The sequence below is a fragment of the Pelodiscus sinensis genome, chromosome 3, assembly GCF_049634645.1.
Source record: "Pelodiscus sinensis isolate JC-2024 chromosome 3, ASM4963464v1, whole genome shotgun sequence".
Taxonomy (NCBI): domain Eukaryota; kingdom Metazoa; phylum Chordata; order Testudines; family Trionychidae; genus Pelodiscus; species Pelodiscus sinensis.
Window position 1 is genome coordinate 174,214,077 of NC_134713.1, and position 12,857 is coordinate 174,226,933.

The following is a 12,857-nucleotide window of genomic DNA, read 5'->3' on the forward strand; positions in this document are numbered from 1 at the left end:
TAAGTTCAGCTGTGGAACATTCTTATTTTCACATTTATATTTTAAGTGCAAATAGTTATGCCAACCCAAAAATTAATAATTTATCTGATTACCACTGATTTAAAAATGCCCTAACTGGGGAGCAAGAAAAATAATTTGTAATTTTTTTCAGGTAGAAGATAAAATATGCTCAGTATATCAATGGGGTCAGCACAGAACACTTCCATAGTGAATGGCGAGAAGAGCAGCATTACAGTTCCTGCCTTAGTTTTGCCACTTTTCTGACTTTTGATTACTGGGGCCCCTGCTCTACCCTTTGCTCCACCTCTTCACCAGAGGACCCACCCTGTCCCTCCAAGACCCCACCTTATTCCATCTCTTCCTCCAAGATCCTGCTCCCACTTATTACTCTCCCTCCGATCACTTGCTGTTCTCCCCTCTTCTCTTCCCTTGTAGCTGGAGTTTCCCCACGACATCTCTACTCTCATTTGGACTCCTTTTGCTTGGGAGCTGCAGCCTGAAGTGGAGCCTAACCTCCAATGAAACGCAGGTATAAGGAAGCACCGGCTTAGGGGGGGGCTGGTGCAGTTTGATGACCTGGTGCTTCCTCCACACCTGCTGGCAGTAATCAGATTTTTGGTGTCTGTTCAGTACATCTGAATGGACGTGGCCAGGTCTCTTTTTCAACTGCACATGGCAACCTGTCCTCACAGCTCTACATAGTGCCATCAAAAGACATCTCCACCTGTATATTCAATGGGACATCCAGCAGCCAGGTAGCTTATTGTGGGCTGGTATCCCAGTGGAGCAGCACCTCCCTTTGGTCTGGCATGGCACTGCACAGAGTTTGCTTGAACAGGAGGGGTTGTCAGTCCTCCACTCTGGTCTGAGTCTCAATAGTCCTAATCTGGAGGCAAGCAAGTTCATTTCTGTCCCACTTACGATGTGCAGGAGTTATCTGGGTCTTCTCCTCTAGGGGCCTAGAACCCTCTTTGGCTCTTAAATCACTGGTAAAGGGTAGGTACCACGGGTGCCAATTCCGGAAGGTAGTAGCTGTGTGCTCCGGGATGCAGTTAGGTTTTCATCCCATTCCCTGGACACTATGGCTACGTCTACACTGGCCCCTTTTCCGGAAGGGGCATGTAAATTTCACGAGTCGTCGTAGGGAAATCCGCGGGGGATTTAAATATCCCCCGCGGCATTTAAATAAAAATGTCCGCCGCTTTTTTCCGGCTTTTAAAAAAGCCGGAAAAGAGCGTCTAGACTGGCCCCGATCCTCCGGAAAAAGTGCCCTTTTCCGGAGGCTCTTATTCTTACTTTGAAGTAAGAATAAGAGCCTCCGGAAAAGGGCACTTTTTCCGGAGGATCGGGGCCAGTCTAGACGCTCTTTTCCGGCTTTTTTAAAAGCCGGAAAAAAGCGGCGGACATTTTTATTTAAATGCCGCGGGGGATATTTAAATCCCCCGCGGATTTCCCTACGACGACTCGTGAAATTTACACGCCCCTTCCGGAAAAGGGGCCAGTGTAGACGTAGCCTATGGGAGTGAGGGTAAAGTACTTGCAATCCATGCATGCCCCTCACACCTAGCCGGTAAAGGGAGCTCGCCAGCCAGGTGTGAGAGGCATGCATGGAATGCAAGTACTTCTCCTCACTCCTTTAGCATCTGGGGAAGGAGATGAAAAGCTAGCCGTGTCCCACAGCAAAGAGCTACTGTCCCTCCTCCCCCAACTGTCCCAACATGGCACCTTTGGTAATCTGGGACCATACGCTCCCCTGTGTTCCAGCTCAGAATCCCTACCTCAGGCAGACAGTATTTTAGCAATTGTCCTGCTACCCTGTTGCTATCTCCCTTGGTCTGCAACCTATGGTTCCAATCCACTGTGAAGTGGTTTATTACCAGCTTGCTGATAGACCCTTTTTGATTGACAACTTGTAGATATGGACAGCTCAAAGAAAGTTGCATGACCAATAGTTAAGTTCAGTAACATGGGAGCTCTTAAAAAAAAACACTGACAAAATTTACAAATGTTTTGACCTCTTATATGCCCCCGAAAAAGTTTTAAAACCACCCCTATTTCCTTTATCAGAGAAAGGAAGAAATTCTGCCAGACTCATGGAGGTAGAGGCATTGCAAGTTTCAGATATCAAGAATGTTTTCTGTCTGATAAAACTTAATGACAAACCTAGCTATTTAATGACCTTCTTTTGGCAGATATAGGTAATTGTGAATGCCATGAGTGATGGAAGAGTACCAAAGATGTTAATAGAAAGAGGTAAATGAATTCAAAGGAGTTGATGTTTTTGCAATTAACATCTTTGTGTTTGCTCAAGCTGTGGTTTTGATATTATTTTCCTCCTGCCAATGGGTCAGAATTTATCTAGTCTTCACAAAATGGGCAAGAGGTGCATAAGTTACATACCACACACAAGATATTCTTAGTATTATGGCCAACTTGTAAGATAAACTACGAACAGTGCATAAAAGCATGGAAAATCTGTATCCATTCTTAGACCCAACCCTAGTGGGGCACTGGGCCTGGGGCAACCCTCCCCTGTGCCGAGGCATGGATCCCAAGGCAGTCCCCCCCACCACTGCAGGCTCTACCCAACCTGCTTCTGCTTGTTCCCCTACCCTACCTCTACTCCATCCCTCACTGTGGCCCTTTCCACCCCTGCTTCATTCTTTTGCCCCCTGCTCAGCACAAAGCAACCTGGAGACCTAGTGTGGGGTGGCAGCAGAGGTTGCCACTGTGGTGGCAGGAGCTGGACCAGTCCAACAGCCTGCTATGCCCCACCTCGCTTGTCCATGGTGTAGAGAAGCAGAATGTCCTGGGGCCAGGGCACTCTGCTTGCTGCTGCCATGGAGAAACTGAGTGCATGGGTCTGGAGAGGGCATCGGAATAGAATGAAGCAGGCTGTCAGGCTGCTTGGGCTCCTGTGGGGGAGAAGGGTGCGGTGTGATCCCTGCTGCCATCCTGCACCCATCCGTTCCATAGGAAAGTTGAGGCAGCTGCCATGGGGCCCCTCAAAGTGCAGGCCCCGGGGCCACTGCCCTGAACCACCCAATGGATGAGGTGGTTGTTTACGCTTTACTGTCTGAAATACTGCCTGATTGACTCATGTTGACAGACAAACTGGAGCAGGGGTGAAATGATATAATCTCTCACGAAGCTAATACATTCCTCCCACACATAATTCATTTTGTTTTTATTAATGACTTTGGCTCATTGAGAGATCTCTCAGTACTTTTCTCCAAAAAGGATGTTTGAAGTGAGACAGAACTGGAGTGCATTGGGAAATGGTATTGTTTGCATCAAAAATTTGTAATAGAAATTTTGTTTTCATTAAAAAAAAAAAAAAAATGAAGAAATCTTAAAATTTTCCAGAGAAAGCTGATACTTCCTGGAAAATATAATCTAGTCAAAATCCATTCTCCATTAGATAGCTTTGCTGGAAAAAAATGAATAGGTCAGCTGCAATCAATCTTTCTGACCTGTTTGCTGGAAAGAATATTAAAAGACAGCCACAAGCCAGAGAGGATCCAAGCAAGAATCTTATTCTAAATTTGAGCAGAGAAATGATTCACTGCTTATGTGATTGCCTTGACTAGCCATTTCATGCACTGGTTTGGATCAGGCTACAATAAATTCTTGCTGCTTTATCAAGTTTCATGCTTTTATAGTTACAGATTGGAATTGGATGAAAATAGGAATGGGAAGACTGTTATAGTAAAATTAACTCCAATGCCTCAAGTCTCCCATTCCATTAATGGAACTTTTTTTAGATGGGGGGGGGGGGGGGGGAAGAGATACCTGTACATTTTAAATTATAGATCCCTCCTGCAAGTGAAAGGTCTATGAGGTGGCCCAAGTATGGCTCACATGTTCTCCCATTATCCTCTCACATGACGTAATTATGATAGCAGGTCATCTGATGAGAAATACGATGCCAGCTTGTTCTATACCTCGAACATGAAGATCTCTCCAAAAGGTATGGATTTAGGGGCAGGTAACTCACTTGACTGCCTGTGGCACCAACCTTGGGGTGCCATTTTTGTTAACAACAAAAGGGAGAATGGAGCGTTTGAAATAAATGTGTTTCAGATATTTCACATGTGGATTCATTTTTCACTAACCCCCTAGAATGTTCTGGACCTTTGTAGAATCTTGTGGAACCTTCCGGATTTTTTCTGAGAACTACATTTTCCTTGGACCTCCTAAAATGTCAGTCCATTCTCTTGCATATATATATATAAAAGCGCAGGTCATTGTCACTCAACAAGCTATAGCGAAATGAGGGTGTGTCTAGACTACAGGGTTTGTCGACAAAAGTGGACTTTTGTTGACAAAACTAAACCTGCGTCTACACTACCGCTGAGTTCTGTCGACATAACGTCAACAAAACTGCTGAGTTTTGTTGACGCTGCTAAGCCTTATTTTACGAGGAATAACACCTTTTGTCGACAGAGTTGTCGACAGAAGGTGTTAGTGCATCTAAACTGTTCTTTGCGTCTACACTGCCATGTAGACAAAGCAGCTTGCTTTGTTGACAGAACTGAATGTAGTCTAGACGCTCTTTGTCAACAGAAGCTTTGTCAGCAGTATCTGTCAACAAAAGCCTGTAGTCTAGACCAGGGGTACCCAAACTTTTTTCAAAGAGGGCCAGATTTGATGAAGTGAACAAGCGTGAGGGCCGACCATTTTGCCTGACATTCTTTGAACCATTAAAATTAAATGCAAATTAACTATTTTATGCAAAGTTTATTGCAAACGGCATACTTTTCATTTCGTCACATGGATGACAAATCTAAACAGGTGTTAAATCACTCTGCCTTTCATATCTGAAGGCCAGATGAAAAAAAAAAATCCAGGAAGCTGAAATATATGTCAGGAACATTGTAAAGTACATTACATATTATTGGTAATAAAGGTTGTCTGTCAACTTTTAAGTTAAAAAATATGAACAGGAACATAACACCAAGTATACATGTTGTGTCCAAATATATTTATAACTGATTTAGACCAACTGACATTAACTGAGATTTTACAATGTATTCATCTCAATACATATGGATTCGTTGGGGGCCATAAAAGATAGATATTGCCAAATTACCTGTGGGGCCGTATTAAACCGGAACACGGGCCGCAATTGGCCCGCGGGCCGGACTTTGGACATGCCTGGTCTAGACGTACCCTGAGAGCCCTGCTGCGAGGTCATGAACCTTGCTTTAGTGCAATTATGAAAGTGTACTTGTGTTATTTAAGACTTGAAGAGTGTAAGTAGTGACTAATAAAGGAAATATTTAATAAGATGCCAGATGTATCTATTAAACCTCATCTATGCAACAATACCAAAGAAATACTGTTAATTCTTTTGTCATGCTCAACAAATAGGGTATGTCTAGACTACATGGCTTCATCAACGGAGCCATGTAAACTAGTTTACCCAGCATAGTCAAAGAAGCGGGGATTTAAATAATCCCTGCTTCATCAAAATAAACATGGCCGCCACGCTGTGCCGACAATCAGCTGATCCGGCACAGCGCAGCAGTCTAGACAGGGATCTGTCAGTTGGGGAAGCCTTTGCCGATCGATCCTGTAAACCTTGTTTCATGAGGCATAAGGAATCAGTTGGCAAAGGCTTCCCCAGCCGACAGATCTGCGTCTAGACTGCCATGCTGTGCCGGATCAGCTGATTGTTGGCACAGCGCAACGGCCATGGTCATTTTAATGAAGCAGGGATTATTTAAATCCCTACTTCTTTGACTATGTCAACATAGCCATGTAGTCTAGACACACTCATAATCAGGGCTCACTGAAGTGCGGCGAGCCCTGCTCGCCAGCCGCACTGTCCGGCGATCTGCGCATGTGCAAATTGTTCTGCGCATGTGCAGATCGCCCAAACCTGGCTCTTCCGGGTTACAATCTACTCACCTGTGGCGAGTAGATTGTATTATTTGTTGAGCCCTACCCATAACGTTTAATGACTTCTTAAAACTGCAGAATAAACTTTTGCTCTCCTTAGTACTGTTTATTATACTGTTATAATATAAAAAATGCCTCCAAAAGGCAGCTCTGGAGCTCAGTATAGGTAGCAAAAAAGCTCAGCTGCAATCTTATTTGCAGCAAGGAGCAAATCTGATGTGAAAAATATCTGAAACAGAACAATATAGATGAGGCTGTCAGTAGCAATTATCCCAGTACAGAAAAAATTGAGGAGCAAAGTGTAAATAAGGGAAATCCTATTACTGTAGAATTAGGAGATTTACCTGGAGATAAGGACTCTAAATATGAGGAAAGTGAAGGAGAGTTATCCAGTTTTCCAGTCTGCACAAAGGAGAGTGATCATAAAGAAGTATGTGTCTCACATGAAGGAGAGTAATGACAAAGAAAAATCTGGTTTACATGAAAGAGAGAGAAATGGTAAAGCAGAATCAGCCTTGCATGATGACAAACAGCATTGAGAAAAATTGCACACCACAGATGGAGACATCAGATCCTGCTTTATGTGCAGCAGTCCTAAACTCTGCAGAAATTGATCAGAGAGTTTTGAACAAGCCGTGCAAAACTGAGGATATGACGTTTCCAGTAAATGAGCAGAAGAGACACTTCTCAGAGCCGCACTATAAAAGTGTGTTCAAGTAGGTCAAGAAACTGAATGGTGTTGGCTAGTTTACTCAAAATCAACTAACAAAGTTTTCTGGTTTTGTTGCAAAATATTCAACAAGAATGCCAAATTGTTTCTTGTTCTTTCTGGGTACAATTAACTGCATCACTTAACTGATGATTTGGAGAGACATGAAGCATCAGTTAGCCATGTTATAGCCTACTAGAAGATTTACCCTGTCAGGTATCATGATCTGTCCCATGTTGATAACCATTCAGCTGCATGTGCATTCGGATGCTCCCCTACATGTTGTACTGACTTTGCGCTAGTAGCCAGGCCAGCAGAGAGAAAGAGTCCCCAAGGACCACTGAATTATATTAGATAGGATGGCACCCAAGTCAAGTTTATTGTAAATAAAGCACACTCATAGCACCTGGAAGACTCTGCAAGGGTACATGCCCAAGACAATGAATCCAACTCAGTCAGTGACAGGGATTTGCCACTGCTTCCTTAGCCAGAAAAAGAGTTAAGTCGAGGTTCCCCAACATTTATAGACGGAGGCACACAAGCTCTTATATACCAACTTATGCTTTAATGACATATTTGTTACCTCCCCTTGTACTTTCCTCCTGATATTTCAGACAAAGCCTTCCTATTTACTACCTGTTTTGCTTTCACTCCTGATGCTTCAGACAAAATATTACTATTCATCACTTGTGTCAAACTATTCTGTGCTAGGTTGGGGTGTCCTTGTATTGTCCTGGTGAAATGTATTTACATGTTCCATGTATTTTAGCAGTGCTAGCAGTATTAGTGCTGAGTTCATGTCTCAGACACTAACTTGCAGGCAAAATATCTGCTTTTGACAGGGCCTGTCTGTTATTTATAGTATAACTCTTGCTTACTTTGGTTCATGTCTCAGGCCTTAAAACAGGCCTATGCCTTTATGTGCTTTCTTTTTCCTACAAGGGATTCCGGGCAGGAGGTTGGCAAGTGAGGGAGGCAGGAGTCAGGGTTGGGGGGTGAAGAGGGGCTCAGGGCAAGGGTGGGATGCAGAAATCAGGGCGGGGGGGGGGGGTTAGTGGAGGATGAGGGTGGCTGCCAGCTGCTTCCCAGGGCCAGCCCAAGGCAGCAGGGAGCATGCTGCCCTACTGCCAATTGCTCCCCGAGGCTGGGGCACTTGCTGCCCCTCTATAGTCATTCGGGAATGTAACTCTCCCTTCTATCATAGCCCTCCCTTTCTGTTTGATGAGAAACAAAACAATCACATACATTGCATGTGCATACCATTGTCCTGGCACAACCAAACCCTTAGCTCGCTTTAAAGTTACGAGAACAGGAAGCAGCATATCAAGTTTGATGGTCCTAGCTCTGATTGTTTAGAGGGAAATGGACACAGATAGATTGATGCAGACAGACAGATGTACAAGCACTCTCAAATATATAGTAGATTTCAAATGGATGGAGGTAAAATCCTCACTATGAATAAATGCAGAGGCAGAAAGCCAGCATATTATTAATGCAGAAACCCAACATTAGAGGAACATGCTTAAGCACCTTACCTCATTTACATTCTCCCTTGCAAATAATAATTTGGCTTTTAGGTGCTCTTCATAAAAGTTGTTCACTGAACATAAAATGGTGATTTCCTCAGTTTGGTAGAGATTCTTGGGAAGTACAATGCTATTCATGAGCAACTAGTGAGCAGTTTATAAAGAAACTGTGGATCATTACTGCAGCAAAACAATTCAAAACTGATTGATCTTTTGGCAAGGAAGGTGCTTGATAATGAGAGCCAAGGTGAGAAAATAACTTCTTGAACTAATGACTTAACATTCTAAGGCTGTCACCTATTGTAACGCTGTTTAATATTGGTCTAATCCATGTTAGCACACAGTTCTATCACTTGATGCTAGTACATTTCATCTGTTAAAATTAAGCAGTTTCTAGAAGCTTAGAGGAAACCAAAATTGTATTTGCTTTTGTATGACAAGAATGAATACAGATAGATCCTAGCATGCAAAGTCATCTTATGAGACAAGGGATAAATCACGTGTGCAAATCAAAGTCATGAACTAGTACTACAAATGCCATAAAAATAAGATATTTGAAAGTTTAGCAAATGGAGCAAGGTTGTCAAAGATACTCGTCATCTGCAGCACCATTTGGTTCTTGGGCAGCCCTGCTCTTCAGAACAATAAGTCAATCCACTCCACATTCTGCAGACAGGTTCCCCTGGGAGCAGCTTTCAAACCCCATTACTCCAATCAAACCTCATCTTCTGGGGTTTTACAACAAGTTCAACCCCTTACTGGTATAATGGATTGTGCAGTACTGCTACAATCAATAGCCCCTGCTAACCTGACAATTTAAAATGTAATAGTTAGTCTGGAGTTTAAGACAGCACAGAAACATTACCCCCAAACATCAAATCTTATTTGTTCCAGTTTTATTTCCATCACTGAGTTTCATATTTTGGAGTCGGAGCATTGTCACAGACTATGGGGCTTGGGAGATGATATTTTAATAAGCCACTATATACAGTAGTGCTTGATGTAGCAGAGATCTCTTAGCTGGTGAGGGAAGCAAAGACAGTTACATTATTGATGTAGTTAGGACAGTGTGTTGGGTTGTGATGTGGAAAAAATAAACACAGTATGTGCATAATGTGCCCTGACAGAACTTGCAAAAGTCAAAATAGATATTCATTGTTGTTGTTTTTTTATTAAAGGCATTTGTGAGTTTGTCATTGAAGCTTGTAAAATTACAGGATGGGGAAAAAATGGCGTGTCCAATGTGTCAGAAAGGACTTTTGAAAAACACTACCACTGAATATTGTATTTCTTCACTACACTATATAAAAACATGCAATTTAGACTTAAGGCTCCAGGCAATTTTATCATTTTTGCAGCTGTGGCTTAATATAATTCATACCACCAAGGTGATAAAAACAAAGAACTCCCCTCTCCCCCACAACATTACAATATATGGCCCATAAGGTTAAATTCTAAAACAAAATATTCTTCAACAGTAAGACAAATGATCAATTTCCATTGTTGTCCCTCTCATACAACAACTAGCTCAATACGTTATTTTTGTATAATGTTTCAGGGGATCTGAAGCATATCATGTAAATATTAGTATTCTATTGACTACAATGTTATTTCTACAATAACTTTCCTTCCAAGTGTGAAGGATGAAACATCAACTACAACAGTATAGTACTTTTTCACTACATGACACTATAATTTTATGTTAATGGTTCCTAAATATAGAAGAAATATGATTGTTCTTAAAGGACAAAGATCTTGCAACCACACACACACACACACACACACACACACACACACACACACCCTTACAATCCTGAATGGGAGTTGCAAGTGCTTAGCATCTTTTAAAAAAATGGAATAGACCACCTTTATTTACATATTTGTGTTCAAATTTAGCCATCTAAGTTTAAAGTTGTTCACTTAAATAATGTATAACATTAAATCTTTGCAGAGCTGGGAATAGAAACCAGAAGAAGTGATCATCAGCAGTGTAACATTCTGTGAGTTGTGATGTGCTTTTGATTGTTTCAGCTCATGTGAGTTTCCTCCCTTTCAGCTCAACCCCTTCTCTCCCTTCCTTTCCCCCCCAGTTACAGTTGCTATGGTCTGGGGATCAAGCCATTTATGCCAGTTAAAAATCATATGCTTACAATTCAAAGCCATAGGAGTCACTGAGGGAGTGCTTCAGACTTAGACCAGTTTTGCCTCAGAGGTTAAAGACCTACACCTCAGAGGTTAAAAAACCTACACCATTATGAACACAGCTCTACCTATTCCATATAATCTGTATTGGCATACAGTGGCATTAAAGCTACTCGCGATCATACAGTACCTCCCGCACCACTGAAATGCAGATAACTCTAGGGTGGAAGATACAACTAAGTAGCACATTGCATAACTGTTGGGGAAAAGAAGGATTTTTGACTCCAAGCAGGAAGGCAGAATTTTACCCTTAGAAATGTACCATCTTTAATACCCACTTAGAGGAGAAAGGACCCTGAGTTTTATGGTTTTGTTCAAAAGGTCCACACAAAGTAAAGTCTCAGAAGGGTAGCCGTGTTAGTTTGTATAACTTTAAAAACAACACCTTGAAAACTAACACAATATATAGTATCATGAGGTTTTGTAGGTAAAACCCACTTCTTCAGATGAGCTTGGGACAAACTGCTCTGCCCAGCCACACTTGCAAAGCTTATGCAAGCTGAGGGCAGAGATTAAAAGGAGAAACTGAGCAGATTGGAAGGGGACAAGAAGTGGAAAGAGATCTCTGCTTGGATCTCACGGAAAACAACAGCCTGGGAGCTCTTGTTGCCTGAGACCTGAGCTGCACAAACATGCAAAAGAGTTGGGTTACGGCTTGGGAAGGTCAGAAATTTTACTTTCAATTCAGGTTTGTAATTTAACCTGTGGAGGAATGGAAAGGAGCGATTCAAATAAAAAGTGATCCAGGTGGGCAGCTAATTAGCACCCCAGTGTGTAGCATGTAGCTACCCAACATTGGATTCTGGATCAGAGTCTGGTAGTGAACATGGGCGTAGGCAATTGATTCCCATTGCCCCCTACCAACTCCTGAAGGTACGGCAATAGGAGTCTACCTCTCAGTGAGGAATCCAAATGGGGAATATCCTGAATACACAGGGGCCAGAGCCAAAGTCTCAAGAGAAAATCCTGAAGCTGCATGGGCAAAAAACCAAACAAACAAAAACAAAACCTTCCCACTCTTGGGGTTCAATACCTCAAAAAGGGTGAACTAGAACATGTGCCCTAGAAGTGGGACTGAGCCACAATAAAACCACAGGATGAAGCTGTAGGGAAGAAAAAAAAAAAGTGAGTGTCACCAGCTACCCCTCCACCTCACCACTAACTGGAATTGCCAATAAAGGGCATCTGTCACAATTGCCTAATACAATGGGTTCCTGGACCAGAACTAGGGCTACCAGGAACTACAGTAATACAAATAAGGAATGAGCTGATCACTGGTGAAACAGGCTCATTGAAAAAGAAATTGTTATAAATCTTTGCCTCAACGTTTCTGAATATAAGCCACAAGATTCTTCAGCTTGAAAAAAATAATGTTGTCTATGAGAAGCTGTATTTTTTGCTAATAAACTAGCAAATATATACTGGAGACCAAAAATGCAGTCTTGTAAGAGGATAGAAATGTACTATTTTCATTACAAAACAATCAATTACCCATCTTTGTTCACTTGGAGGCATATTGTATTGGATTGAAATGATCAGTTTTCATATATGAACACAGTTCTTACATGGTGAAAATCAGAGATTTTTCCCAGCTCTAAAACTGGAGCCTAAATAGGAGGTATAATGTGAGTATATAAAATATATTAGCCTCCTCTTTTGATCTGGGATAATTCTGGTAGCAGCAGTTACTGACTACTTATGCAAACCATTAGAAATAAAAGTATTGGGGAGAAAAAACAGACAAAGGCAAAGGCTAGGTTTTTTTTTTTTTTTTTTTTTTTAGTGGGTGTGTCTGAAGTTCAGCTCTTAGGCTATGTCCACACCTGCGCATTGTTGCAAAAGATATGCACATGATATGCAAATCAGGGATGAATATTGCCATGCCTCATTTGTATACCTAATGAGCCACCATTTTTGTGGAAGGGTCTTTTGTGTAAGAAGGAGCTGTCTACACTGCTCCTTCTTGTGCAAAAAACCCTCTCTTGCACAGGATCAGTTCTGCCGCTTATTTTCAGGAAGAACAGCTCTTGCGCAAGAGGGGTTTTTTTACGCAAGAAGGAGCAGTGTAGACAGCTCCTTCTTGCCCAAAAGCCCCTTCTGCAAAAATAGCATCTCAATAGGTATGCAAATGAGGCACAGCAATATTCATCCCCGAGCCTCATTTCCATATCTTCTTGCGCAACAATGCACAGTGTATACGTAGCCTTAGGGTGTTTCTAACCTGCAGGGTTTAGCTCTAAATAAGCTATGCAAATTGAACTAAATCAATTGCATATCTTATTTCAAAATAGCTTATTTCAAAATTAGGAGCGTTTACACAGCACTTGTTTTGAAATAGAGCACTCTTCCTCTGATTTCCTTTATTCCTCGTACAATGAGTGTTACAGGAGTTGGAGTAAGAAGACCTCCAGTTTGACAGTATTTTGACACTATTTCGAAATAACTGTATGCTTTGTAAAGGCAGACTAAGTTATTTTGGAATAGTGCTAGTTATTTCGAAATAGTGTTGCAGTGTA